We start from the raw sequence: 14,367 nt of genomic DNA, 5'->3' as shown, positions 1-14,367 counted from the left end.
AATAAAATAAGAATAGATGGAAGTAGAAACATGTTTAATAAGTGTTATGAAAATAGTCAATGTTTCACATTTAAATTTTACATGAACTTTCTTTTGCATGTGCATTATGATCGTATTACGATAGTATCAAATCTAAGAATTTGAAGTTTTGTTTGTTACAGGTTAAAACACCTTTAAGTGTTAAAAAAATATATATTAGAAGGGAATATCGCAGAAGAGGAGGTTTGCGTAGCAATCGGGGAAACTACCGCGAATAAGGCCCCAGGCCCTGATGGCTTCACGGCTGCCTTTTACAAGAAATATCGATCCACTCTTGCCCCGCACTTAACGCAATAATATAATTCCTTCGAGGTGACGGGGGGGGGGGCATCACGGAATCCATGGACCAGGCTAAACCAGTGGTATTTGCAAAGCTGGGTAAAGATCCATATCGACCTCAAGATCTACACAAAAGTCCTGGCATCGTGACTCGAGAACTGGCTTGCAGCTCTTATTCACCCAGATTAGTCAGGATTTATTAAGTCCTGTCAGAGTTTTGACAACATTAGGTCTGACACTTGGTGGAGAAGGTCACGAAGTGGGGGATTCTGGTGGTCCTGCTCGCCTTGGACCCTGAAAAAGCCTTCAACCGTGTGGAATGGTCCTTTCTCTTTCTCACCATGGCACTCATGGGATTCGGGGGGATGGTTTCTCTGACGGGTACAGGCCAACTATCAAGCTCCTACCCTGCGCTTGGGGAAGTGCGCTAAAAAATGTTATTGTCCCAAAAGATGGGCAATAATCAAAAATATATATATATAAAACATATACTCCTATGTCCATCCCCTTTCCTCCATACTTGCGGGACATTCCTCCATCCTGTGGGACGGGACCGGAGCACTTTGTAAAAAGCATCACATTTTTCAAAAATGTGTCCTTCTCTTTTTACGCGGGGTACCGCACGCGGCCGCAACCCCGCCCTCCTTTGCTCCGCCCAGCGCATCACCCATCACTCCTTTTCTCCGCTCGATCGGGACTGGACACACTTGCATCTTTGGAAGATTTTTTCCTTCTAGTGTCCTTCTCTCCTCCTCCGGCTTAGCGGTCGTGTGGTAGTCCGTCTATGCCGCTTCAGTTAGATTTTCCTACCGCACAACGTCCCGCTTCCTGCGGCATCTGCGCCCTTGATTTTTGTTGACACCAGTGGAGAAGGGCCCTCTTGTCAACCCGCTCCATTACACCCCCAGAATTACTCTTCTCATGAGAGGCCTTCTCCAGTTGCGCCTACAACATCGGCGGAGGACGCTTTTTTCGGTAAATTTCAAAAGCTAATGCACTCTGACCACATGAAGGAATATTTTCGAGGTTTGCTTAGGGAGATGTGCCCTCCTGCGCTGTCGGTCCCAGTTGTGACACTGGTGATTCCGCCAGTGCCTCCTTTGCCGGCCGGTCCACCACCGGCTCTCCCTCCCTTGCTCCACTGTCTCCAGTGGACAAATCTTCAGCAGGGCCAGATGTGGCGCAGATTGATCCGGATGTGTCGGACGACACACGGGGGATCAGGACAGCAAGGACCAGCCCCGCTCTGTTAGAGCCTTTCACGACCGGGTGCTGGACATGTGTCTTGTGGATGTTCCAGTACCCGAGGCACCCGTTCCACAGGAAGGGGTGCTTTCGGGGGTGTTCACCTTGTCTCCTTTGGAGCATACCGGCTTGTTCTTGCAGAAGGACGTTTTAGCCGAGGTCCGTAAAGTCTGGGAAAAGCAGCACTCTGGACTGTGTGTTAACAAAAAGATTGACGTTCGTTATAGGCTCCGAAGTGGCCTTAGCGTCGTGTCCGCCCCCTTCCTCCACGGTGGTGGCTGCTGCTACATTACAATCCAGACCCGCATCATTGTCTTTTACAGTGGCAACGCAGGTTCTGGCCAAAGAGGACCAGCTTCTTGACTCTTTGGGGAGGAAGATTTTCGCTAATTCAGCCCTGCAGTTACGTCAAGCTAACACGGAACTGGTACTAGCAGGGGCGAATATGAAAATGTGGAAAGGTCTGTCAGAGTTTTAGGAATTAATTCCCGCTAATAAACTAGAGGATTTTAAAGCGGGATTGTAAAATGCCAGGGTCCTGGCGCAGGATATGCTGGAGGCCGCGGCGCATCATGTCGACACCTTGGCCCGGGACCTTATGCTTGGCGTGGACACTTCTCGTCAGGCTTGGCTGCACGCTACCAAGTTCTCTAAAGAGGTGCAGGATAATGTTCTGGACCTGCCTTTTGATGGCAAGGAGCTTTTTCATTCAACGACAGATGTTGAACTGACTAAGACTAAGGACAGCACCCAGACTGCCAAGTCTTTGTCCTGGTGAAACCGCCCCTTCAGGGCTCAGAGAACATCTTCGCAGCCTCGGCCTTCCTCTGGTTTTAGGGGATTTCTGGATCGGTAGACCCGTAGGGTCGATACTCCATCAGGAAATTCCCACCGACGGCAACAACAGGGTCGGTTTTTCTTCCGTTCCTCGGCCTCCTCTTCAGGTTCTGGTGGCGCCGCCACCGATAAACCAACCAAATGAAGTTTCTTGGCGCTCGCACGAGACCCCGGTGGGAGGGCGCATTGCGTCTCGCTGGGAGGTGTGGCAGGCTATCACCGAGGACCGGTGGGTCTTGTCAGTCGCTTGGGCGGGCTTCAGCTTGCCCCTTCCCCACCCTTCAATCCTCCCTTCCAGCAGTCAGGGTCGCCCTCCCTTAGAGCCGAGATTCAGAAATTACTAGATCTCAGAGCGGTGGAACCCGTTCCCCTAGGGGAGCGAGGAGAGGGCTTCTACTCCAAGCTGTTTACGGTGCCTAAACCCAACCAGGCTGGCCTGCGCACCATCCTAGACCTTTCCCAGTCCAATCTCTCTCTACCCCAAGAGAAATTCAAGATGATCACGCCCTGTCAAATAAAGTCCTCCTTACAGAAGGGCGATTGGCTCAACGTGGTGGACCTTCAGGATGCTTATATGCATATTCTGATTTGGAGTCCGCATCGGAAATACCTACGTTTTTTTCCGTGTGGGAGGAGCATTTCCAGTTCTGAGTGCTCCCGTTTGGCCTCAGCTCGGCACCGTGTGTCTTTACGAAGATGTTGGTTATCGCAGTTCATCTTTGGCTTCAGGGTATCCATGTGTATCCATATTTGGACGATTGGCTGCTGCGCAGTCCTTGTCCTCAATTGGCCTTGAGCAACCTTCAGTCTCTCCTCCAGCTCCTGTTCCATCTTGGGCTGTCGGTGAACTGGCGGAAATCCTCCATGACGGTCTCTCAGGACCTGATTTTCCTGGGTTTTCGTTGGAACACGATCGACTGCAGAGTATATCTGACCGGGGACAGAATGGCGGATCTGTTTGCCACGTGTCAGGTGTTTGCACAGTCGGAGAGCATGTCGGCCTGGTGGTTCCAGAGGTTTCTGGGCCTCATGGCCTCGTGTGTGCTGGCTCTTCCTCTTCTCAAGATGAGATGAACACAGATGGCTCTTCGGAGTTCTTGGCGCCAAGCAGTGGACCGAGCCTCCAAAATGATTCCTGTTCCATCTTTCATGAGAGCGGACCTTGTGTGGTGGTCATCTCTCAGCAATCTGTCGGTGGGCGCTGCCTAGCAGGACCCCGGCCTGCTAGTGACAATCACAACACTCTTCCCTTCTGGGGTGGGGTGCGGTGTTGGACCTTCTTCAGGTTTCCGATTTCTGGTCACCGCGGGACAAACTCCTTCATATAAATCACTTGGAGCTCCTGGCGATCTTCCTGGCGCTCAAAGCGTTCCAGCCTGTCATTGTCAACAAAGTAGTCCGGATCCGCACGGACAATGTGGTGTCCATGTTTATATGAACAAGCAAGGGTTTACCAAGTCCCCATCTCTTGTGGATCTTGCCATTCAGATGTGGGAATGGGCGATTCAGCATGGCATCTGGCTGGTGGCAGTGGACATCCTGGGTCAGCTGAATGTTACTGCGGATGCTCTCAGCTGGCGTAAAATGGTCAGCTACGATTGGGAGCTGAACTCGGAGGTCCTCTCGCAAATCTTGCAGTGTTTGGGCACTCCAGAAGTGGACCTATTCGCAACAGCGTCAAACGGGAAACTTCTCCGTATACCTCCAGGAACGGGCTGGCAGCCTCCTCTCTGGGGGATGCCTTCGAAATTCCCTGACGCAACATGAGGGCCTATGCTTTCCCGCCTTTGCTTCTGATTCATCGAGCGCTTTGCAAGCTGAGGGGCACGATGAGCTGTTCTCTCCTGCTCATAGCACCGTGGTGGCTGGCCAGGTTTTGGTTTTCAGAGCTTCAGCATCTGTCGGTGTGTGCACCGATCAGGCTTCTGTTGGTTCCCGACCTGCTTCACCAGAGAGATCGGCAGCTGTGGCATCCCTCCCCACAATCGTTCAGCTTGGCGGCATGGTGCCTCAGTTCAGATCGTTGGAACACCTCAACTTGTCTGCTGATAACATGCACATTACTCAGGCAGCCGATACAGAAGCAAATGGCTTTGGTTTTTCCACTGGTGCTTGGCCAGACAACTGGACCCCAGAGGGGCTACGATCGACGCGGTGCTGTCCTGTGTTTCTCATCTAGCAGAAACGGGCATTCATGTCTTGTCCTGCAGGCTTATCTTTCGGCGGTTTCCGCATACCTATCCACGGACCAGTGCTCTTTTTCTCTGTCAAATCCAGTGGTTAAAAGGCACTTTGCGGGTCTCATGCGTCTTTTCCCTCCTGTTCGCATCCGGTGTGGGATCTGAACGTAGTCCTTACGGCCTTGTGCCATAAGCCTTTTGAGCCATTGGCTACTGTAGACCATAAGCAACTTTCGTGGAGTGTCCTTCTTGGTCGCTGTTACTTCGGCAAGACGTGTGAGTGAGCTCCAGGCCCTATCGGTGGAGCATCCCTTCCTGGTTTTTCATAAGGATAAGGTTGTCCTGAGGACGAATCCTTCTTTCCTTCCAAAAGTGGGCTCTGATTTTCATCTGAATCAGTCAATCTCTTTGCCTGTCTTTTTTCCAGATCCAGCCTCAGAGGCTGAGAGGGTTTTGCATTGCCTGGCCATTAGAGCTCTTACGTTCTAGCTGGACAGAACATCTGAAATTATGAGTTCTTCTCAGCTCCTGGTGACCTTCAGTAACCCGCAGGGTAAACCGGCTTCCAAAGTGACTATCTCCAGATGGATCGCTGCCTGTATTATGGAGTCTTACACTGTTCAAGGTCTTCAACCTCCAAAGGGGTACACGCACACCTGGTACGGGGCAAGGCAGCTGCTGTTGCCTTTCAAAAGTATGTCCCCTGGGAGACCATCGCGAAAGCTGCTACCTGGGCCTCCCCATCAGCCTTTTTGAAACACTACTGTTTGGATCTGAGCTCCAGGTCTGATGCTCAGTTTGGCCAGGCTGTGCTTAAAAACCTTTTCAAGTAAGGAGTTTTCAATGCAGCCGTAATTCCTGTGAGTAGTGCTTGGGAAACTCACATAAGTATGGAGAAAAGGGAATGGGACGTATGAGTATTATAAGGTTACTCACCGTAGTGACCACCTTACTCCTAGTCCATAGTCCCCTATGGTGAGTAACCTTATAATTTTTTTTTAAACATTTTTTTATTGATAGTCTCAGCAGTTACATTGGCACCCAATTAACACAGTATACAGTCGCATATACAACCATATTACCATTGAATGTTTAACAATCTGTCATTTACATGGTTGTTTCGTTGTCTGAAAGCATATCATAGCGGTATGCCCTGAAGGGGCCCCAGATGTCCTTTGGCCTACTCATACTTGGTTGAGTCAGTACATACTGCTCCTCGCATTCATTAATGTAGGTTAACTCACGCAGGAAAGTGTCCATGGTGGGGGTGTTCGGGCTCTTCCACGCTTTCAGTATACATGTCTTGGCTATGACACATGACACATTGAACAGCCTTCTGATTTTCTCGGAACATTTACCAATATCACCAAACAGATATTTTTGTGGGGTCAAGTGTGGGGAGGGATCTGTGTAATTTCAGTTAGCATATCTGCAACCCTCTCCTAGAACCGTGCAACAGCTGGACACTCCCAATACATATGATGGGATCCCGCTGCCGGGGACCCACACTTAGGGCAGTTGCCTGGGTCGTCAGGCATAAATGTAGCGATCCTGGCGGGGGTATAGTGCAGTCTGTTTAGGATTTTAAACTGTATTTGGCGCAGTCCCGTATTAAGGGACACTCTCTTCGTGAGTGTGCAGTATCTTGCCCACTTATCTTCGGGTATTGGCATTTTCATATCTGCTTCCCATTTCTCCTTCACCTGATTGGTCGTAGAGGAGTGAGTCTGTATTATCTTGTAAAGTTTGGAAATTCCCAGTCCACCCTGTGTTGTGACCAGCTGTACGCACGGGTGGGAAGGGGGTTTATCAGGGAAGGATGGCCAGCGCTTGATATGCGGACCTCATTCGGTAGTACTGTAGTGTCCGGAGTTGCCCACCTCCCATACCCCTCGTGAACACAGCCAGGGTCGTGAATTTTCCCTCTATGTACATGTCTCCCACTTTCATCTGTGTTCGGGTCCCAAGTTTCCTGTATACTGGTGTCAAATGTGGGGGGGGAGTTGGGGTATTTCCACAGGGGGGTGTCGGGGTTATATGGGATCTCTATTTTCAGTTTTTTATATATAGCTCCCCAGGCCTTTACCGTGCAGCTCACAGGGTCAAATTCACAAGAGTCCTTATGTCGAGCGCTGAAGATGACTGACCTAATGTCGGTGGGCATCATGGTGTACTCTTCTATTCGCGTGTGAGGTGAGTTGTCTGATTCATCGTACCAGTACCTTGCAAACTGTGCCTTTGCCACCGTGTAATAAAGGTCAAAGTCTGGTGCAGCTATACCCCCCGTTTCGTATGGTTCTGTCATTCTCTCCCAGCTGATCCTAGCCATCTTGAGTAACCTTATAATTTTTAAAGTAAGTGCCTATGTACAATTTTGAGCAAATGAGGCTCAAAGTTTTTACATGTGGGCGTCCATTTTGTGATGTGAAGCAGCCTACTCTGTTCATGTTAAACTCTGCTCTAGAGACAAAAATCAAGCAGCAAAAGCCCCCTACTGGAAGCTTTTGCTTACTGCAGCCAGAGAGCAGAGCTTAACATGGAGAGGAGCCCGCCAATGTTTACAATTGCCTTCACTTTCATTTTACGTTTTCGGTGCTCCCCAAGCCGAGGGAAGCCCAGAAAACGTAAAATGAAAGGCAGAGCAAATATAAATAATTGCTGTGGTTTTCTTTTTAAGTTTCCAGGGTTCCCCCTGCTCGGCGGAGCCTGGGAGCTTTAAAAAGAAAACCACGGAAATCATAAATATGTCATAAATAAAACAACGTTATATTCATAATTGCTGGTACTTTCGCTTGGAGTCTCCCGGGCTCCCCCGGGCAGGGGGAGGCCGGGAGACTCTAAGCGAAAGCCACTGCAGTCATAAATACAATGCGGTTGTATTTATAATTGCTGTGGTTTTTGAAGTAAAAAAAAAAAAGAATAATAAGCACTTACCAGCAGCAGGGCAGGAAGGATCCTGACTGCATTCTCTGCTCTGTGGCAATAATGAAGCAAAAGCTGGCTATAATAAACAAAAGCTACCAGTAGGTGGCTTTGGCTTCATTATTGCCGCAAGGGCAGAGTTTAACACAAGCACAGGCGGCTCATCTATTTCACAAAATGGATACCTCCTAGTGCTTGACATTTTTGAGTTTGAGCCTCATTTGCTCAGAATTTACATAGGAACTTTATTTACAAATATTTTTTATATATATTTTTGATTATGGCCCATCTTTTGAGCCAATACAATTTTTGATTGAACTGTCGCTTTAATATACAAAAAAAATCAGTTAGTTATGCTGCATCATTACATTTATAGAAAAGAAATGAAGATTAGAAAGTAAATATTGCATTATATACATAGCAATTGTATTAACCTTTTCACTACAAAAGATCTTACTACAAGTCCCATTTTATGTAATTGAAAATGAATAATGTTGCTATTTGAATTTGACTAATATGATATTCAATTTCAGGAATGATATGTTGTCCGATTGGCCTTGGCGAGTCCAGAACACTCCACTGTATGTTGTGGTTGGGTTTTAATTATATGGTTTAATATGGTCATACCATTTTTAATAGCAGATTTTATTTATATTTTTAACGTTAACCTATTGTCACAGATGGCAAAAGAATCACTGCGGTTCAAGAGTTTTTATTAAAACATGTATAGGCACTAGGTTTCTTTCTCTTTCTTGTTCTCTCTTTCGCTCTTTCTCTCGGCACCTCCTCCCTAGCGCAGGTTAGAATATAAATGAAGATTGACCCCTACTGCCTAAAGTCTGCCTTGTACTTAATCTGGCACTTAAAGGCAGATTACCTTCTCTAACTATACTCCCTTAGGACTTCCCAATTGTCCCAACTCTGTCCAGTTGTTGTTCTATAGGAACCAAGGGATTGTGCCTTGCGGATACTCTGTTGGATTCTGTCTTTCTTCCATGGCGCTCGCGCTCCCCTCTTCCCTCTATTTTCCAACTCCACCCACCTCTCTACTCTCCTCCCTCGCTTTCCCTCCAACGTCTCTCACTCCACCCTGGTCTCTTGTTCTTTCTGATGCTCTGACCTCCCCCGAATAGCCCACAATGCTTGCTTCGTATTGCCTCCTTTATATACCCCTCCCTCTCACTGGATTTACCTTTTGTCCCTGGCAAATCTGGCCCTTGTTTTGCTACCTGAGACGTTGTTATGACAGTTATTGTTGCAAGAAGGGGGCTCAGCCCTGCCTCCCTGTCTGCTTTCCTCGCAGAGCATGGTCCCGAAACAACAATGGCAGCCCGGGAAGACAACTGTCCCAGTGTTAGTAGACCCCGTTCTGGGCGCCCATAAGGTACTTTTTTTTTTTAAAACAATTTTTATTAATTTTCCAAACAAACATACAATCGACTTGCAGTACATGTCACAATACTCTGAGTTTCACATAGATCAATAAATGTCAATTGCATCCCCATTCCCTCCCCCCTTACGAGCTTACTCTACCTCGCGCTCTGTAACTGCTTCATGCGAAAGGGATTCCTTATCTATGTTTTCAACAGGGTCCTGGTCACTTGATCAGTCCTGAGCTGGCCCATACAGTGTAGCCACTGTTTCCAGGCCATCTGGTTTCCCGCTTCCTCCTCTCCTCTCCTCTCCTCTCCTCCAGTATTACCAGCATCTTGCCACACCGCTGTTTCAGCTTCAGTCCATTTCTGGAGGTCTTTCCACCAGAACTCTATCCTTGGTCTGTGGCATGCCTTCCACCCCATGGCAATTCTGTGCTTTGCAAATATATACGCCAAATCCTTTAATTTGCTTACATGTTTCAATTTGCGTGGTCTGGAGAACCCTCCCATCATGCATGCCCATGCCGTCTCGATATTTATCTTAACCCCTTTCTCGTCTAATCTATGGGCTACTTCTTCCCAGAATTTACCAATCACTGGGCACGCCCAGAATATGTGCGTCATCCCAGCATTTTCTTCGCCACATTTAGGACACGTTTGACTGTCCACGTTCTTGAATTTAGCTATCCTTTGGGGAGTCATTTATGCCCTATGGGTTATGTATAACTGAATTTGCTGTAACCTCGCATTCCTCGACATTTTCTTGTGATATCCTTGGGCACAATCCCACATCCCGTCACTCATAGGATCACCCACGTCTTCTTCCCAGTCCTATCTTAGTTGTATCACTTCCTTCCCAGCTTTGGACATCAATAACTCATATATTCTTGATATCTCGTGCCCTCCTTCTGCTATGTCATATATTGTTCTATGGCAGAGTCTAGTATTATTTCTGACCATGTCACTTTGATCCGCTTCCTCATTCTAGTATATGTGATGTATTGCCCATTATGCAACCCCGTTTCCTCCTCCAACATCCCAAACTCTTTGATCCTCCCTTCTTGTATTACATCCATTACCGTTGCTATCCCCACCGGCTCCCAGTGCTTCCTAATCATCTTCATTAACTGACCATCTTTTCCCATCAGTGTGACGAGTGACGCTTGTGTGGAGCACGGGGTTGGGTTTTCCATGACCTGACAGGCCCTATGCCACACCTTCTATCCCAATGTCAGCATCTCTAGGCGTTCTCTCATCTCCTCTTTGGGCAGCCATATCACCTCTTTCAGGAAGAACGGGGCACATTCCAGTCTCAATCTGGATTCTGCGGTTGGATCTTCTGATAGCCATTTATCCACATATTGTACTTGGCTAGCTAGCTAGTATATCTCATAGTTTGGCAATTTGATGACCCCTCTTTCATGCGTGTTTTGTAGCTTCCAGAGGGCTATTCTATTCCTCGTCCCGTGCCAGAGGAAGTCCCTGCAAATGCTATGTAGTCTGACAAAAAATCGCCTTGGTATCAACTATGGTATGTTCCCAAAGTAGTGTAATAATCTCGGCAGGACCACCATTTTCAGCATCGCCCCCTCCCCATCATTGCCAGGGGGTTTCTCCCAGAACCTCATGCTATTTTCTATGCTTCTTACCGCCCTCTCAGTATTGTGTTGATGTTCTGCCTCCACCGTGTGATAAATATCTATCCCCTGGTATCTAAGCGTGTTTGTCTCCCATGGTATTTGTAGGATTGGTAGCTGATCTTGTGGGGTCCCCACATACCTGCCCAGTGGAAATATACATGACTTTTTTTGGGTTCGCCGCTATACCTGATAGCGACGCAAATCGCTCCAGGAGATACTGGAGGTTCTCTTCGGGGTATCTTAAATAGAGCAGCATGTCATCTGCATACAATGAGATTAGGTGCGGCTCCCCTTTGATGTTGATTCCTAATATGTCGTATTGCTGCCTCAAATATGTCGCCAAAGGTTCCAGCGCCAAGATATATAAAATAGGGGACCACGGACACCCTTGTCTAGTGCCCCTGCTGATTTGCCACCTCTCCGATATTATCGCTCCCGTCTTCAATCTGGCCCGCAGTGCACTATATAGTAATTTGACCCACCTAAGGTACCCTTGACCTATCCCGTAGTTGGCCAGAGCGGCCATCAGCAAAGGCCATTTAACTGAGTTGAATGCTTTTATTGCATCTAGTCATACTATCGCTATCTCACCCAAATCCCTTTTTGTATGTTCTATGACTCGGTGCAGTCGCTTAAAGTTATCAGATATGTTCCTGTGAGGGACATATCCGGTCTGATCTGGGTGTATGAGTTTATTAATGATCCCTTTCATTCTATTTGCCAGTACCACCGTGAGTATTTTACTATCTTGGTTGAGCATTGACAGCGGCCTATATGAACCACAATCTTTGCTTGACTTGTTGGGTTTGGGGAGAGGAACAATGATCGCCTCTTAGGGATTCTGGCAATCTTCCTATGGCATATGACTCGTTCAACATTTCCAAAAGTGGGGGAAGTATCTCCTCGCTATACGCTTTATAAAATTCACTAGGGAGTCCGTCGGCCCCAGGGGTCTTACTATTGGGCAGCTGCCATACCACTGCTTCTAGTTCCTCTGGAGTTATAGGAGCATCCAGTATATCTCGCTCCTCTGTGCTAATTTTCGGCATATTTGTGTTCTAAGACCTCCTGTATTTTCCTGCGGTTGCTTCGCTTTACGTCCCCATATAATTGTTGGTAATATCCCAGGAACTCCCGATTCACGCCCTCTTGGGTGTCCTCCATTTGCCCGTCTTCTCTCGCTATATCTCGGATTGTGGTCCTGGGGGTGTCGCTTTTATATAACCACGCTAATATCCTCCCCGGTTTGTCCCCTCCCGCGTGCTGTCTTTCTACATATTTTTTATAGTTAAGGTTGCATAGTCTCTCCCAATACCCCATGCATTACTGTTGCAATTTAAGTACGGTTTCTGCATCTTCTTTGGTGCCCCCTTCTCTACCTAGGACCCCTTCTAGCTCCACCTCAGTTTCCTGCAATTCTTTTAAGATCCCTCCTTGTAGTCCTTTGGATTTGGCTATGGCTATCCCTTTTACTACTACTTTAAAGGCTTCCCAGAGCGTACCGGCTGACTCAACACTCCCAGTATTAGTGTCAAAATAGTTTGTGATTTCTTCTCTCAGATCCTCCCTAAATGTTATATCTTTCAGTGCCTCGGCTCTGGGTCGCCATGTTGGAATCCTGGCCCTTCGGGGTCGGTATTGCCACCTCAGGATCAATGGCGAGTGGTCTGACAAAACCCTTGCTTTATATTCGGTCTGTGCAATTTCTGCCAACAACTCCTGTGTGGCAAACATATAATCAAGCCTAGTGTGCAAATTTTGCGGGACAGAGTAGCGAGAGTACTGTCTATCTGTGGGTGGTCCTCATCGCCATACATCGGTCAGCCCGAAATCCATCAATATTGACTGCAGCGCCTTAGCGGCTGGAGTTGGTCGGTCTACTTTTTTGTCTGATCTGTCCATTTTCGGTTTCAACGTACAGTTCAAGTCCCCTCCCCAAATCATCGCCCCCCCCGTAGGTACATGCCCATTTTACTGTATAGTGTCTTGAAATATGCCACTGTGTCCTGGTTCGGGGCATACGTATTTATAATACATATCTCTTTATTTTCCACCATCCTCCCATCTGCATCTGCTGCGGACTGTAGTACCTGGAATGGTACACGCGGTGCCACCCAGGTGTCACCCCCCTAGCATAGGCAGAGTATGTAGCTCCCCCCTCCATTTCTTTCGGACAACCTCTAGTTTCTTTCGTTAGGTGGGTCTCCTCTATCAAGGCTATTTTTATGTTCTGTCTGCGCAAGTACATCATAACCTTGTTTCTTTTTAAATAGCTATTGAGCCCCCTGACATTCCAGATGATTATCTTAAGATCCCCCATAGCCTCTTTGCATCCCGTCCCTCCCTTTGCTCGGAGGCCATCGCTCGTGTATGTAAGCCCGCTCCCCAACCTGCCCCAACATTTCCCAACGCCCCCTATCCCTACTTCTGTCCCTCCCCCCACCCTTTCCGTCCCCAACACAACACTCAACACCTCACACCCCCATTCCCCTCCCAACTGTTGCCCAGCTCCATCTCTGGATCTCGGGCTCCCCCACATCTAGCCCCTTTCTTGGCGCTGCCTGTACTTGGGCCTCAGTGGGGCGATGCTGCCCTATCATTGCACCTACTACTTCTACTAACGGGAATAAAGCGCATGCGTCCTGTGGCTCCGATATATCTATAAGTCGCCGCGCTGTGGATCACATGTCTGAGTTATTCATCACTATATTCCAGTCCACAATGTTCACTTAGCAAGCGTATATGCAAGTGGTCTCTACCCTACTACCATCCAACTTTAACGATCCCTGCCCCTTTACCCCTATGCAGTGTCACTCCCTCCTTTTTAGCCCCCATGTCGTCGGATCACTTAGCCTCTCCGTCTCGGTCCTGGTCCCCCTCCGACTCTGGGCATCCGTGCGTGTCCAACCAACTTGTCGCTTCCTCCGGGGTCTAAAAAAAGTGGGCTTTGCCCTTGTGCAAAACTTTTAGCTTTGCAGTGTATAGGAGCATATATTTCATCCCAGCAGTGCGAAATCGCCTTTTGACTGCCACATAGCTGTATTGTTGCCTCTGCACCAGCATTGTGTAATCCGGGTAGGCCGTGATCGTTGCTGACGCTCTAGTTATTGTACCACCTTTCCGGAAGAATTCCAGGATCTTTTCTTGATCTCTATAGTTTAAGATTTTGGCAATAATAGCCCTGGGCGGTGCTCCTGGTGGAGGCCTTCTCGTCTGGGCTTGGTGCGCCCACTCAACCGCGAACCCTTGGGAGAGTTTACCAGCTCCTATTTCCTGGTGTATCATATTCTCAACATAGTCTGTGGGGTCCGTGCCTTCTTCACCTTCCGGTAGGCCCACCACTCGTATGTTGCTGCGTCTCGCAAGTTCTTGCGCTTCTTCTGCCTGGTTTTCCAAGTTGGCCACTTGTTGTTTCAATACGTGGACCTCTCTTGCATTAGTGGCACTTAGTTCCTCATTCGTCTTTACGGCACTCTCCAAGCCACTAGTTTGGTCCGCCAGCGCCCTCACATCTTGCCTCAATAAGTTAACATCTATCCCTACTGCGTCTATCTTCTTTTCCAGTGCCTCTTTGAGCTCGGCCATTGCCGTGCCCCACGAGGATTTCAGTTCCGTGATGGCCTCAAGTATTCGTTGGTCATCTCTTGGCGCATTCTCAGTCTCTTGCACCGTAGTCCCAGGCTGTGCTGGCGGCGTTGTGGGCTGCTGCGCTTTAGTGAATATATCCATGGTCGGCTGCTTCACTTTTCCTTTGCTTCCCTTTTGGGCCATCCTGTGGGCGCCCTCTTGTGTCTTAGCAACTCCCTTCTTGTGGTGGTGCACCGTTTCGTCGCTTTGCTTACCCCTCCG

General features: G+C 48.3%; 1 protein-coding gene across 3 annotated transcripts in view; it reads left to right on the top strand.

Moving 5' to 3' along the window:
• The window catches only part of STK25 (serine/threonine kinase 25), a 1,190,884-nt gene that overhangs the window by 156,795 nt on the left and 1,019,722 nt on the right, over nucleotides 1-14,367 (top strand). The gene's annotated exons all lie outside the window — the stretch shown is intronic.

Source organism: Ambystoma mexicanum, chromosome 10, assembly GCF_040938575.1.
Source record: "Ambystoma mexicanum isolate Mex_15411 chromosome 10, UKY_AmexF1_1, whole genome shotgun sequence".
Classification (NCBI taxonomy): domain Eukaryota; kingdom Metazoa; phylum Chordata; class Amphibia; order Caudata; family Ambystomatidae; genus Ambystoma; species Ambystoma mexicanum.
The sequence above is the reverse complement of the archived record's forward strand: the minus strand, read 5'-3'. Positions and strand labels throughout refer to the sequence as shown.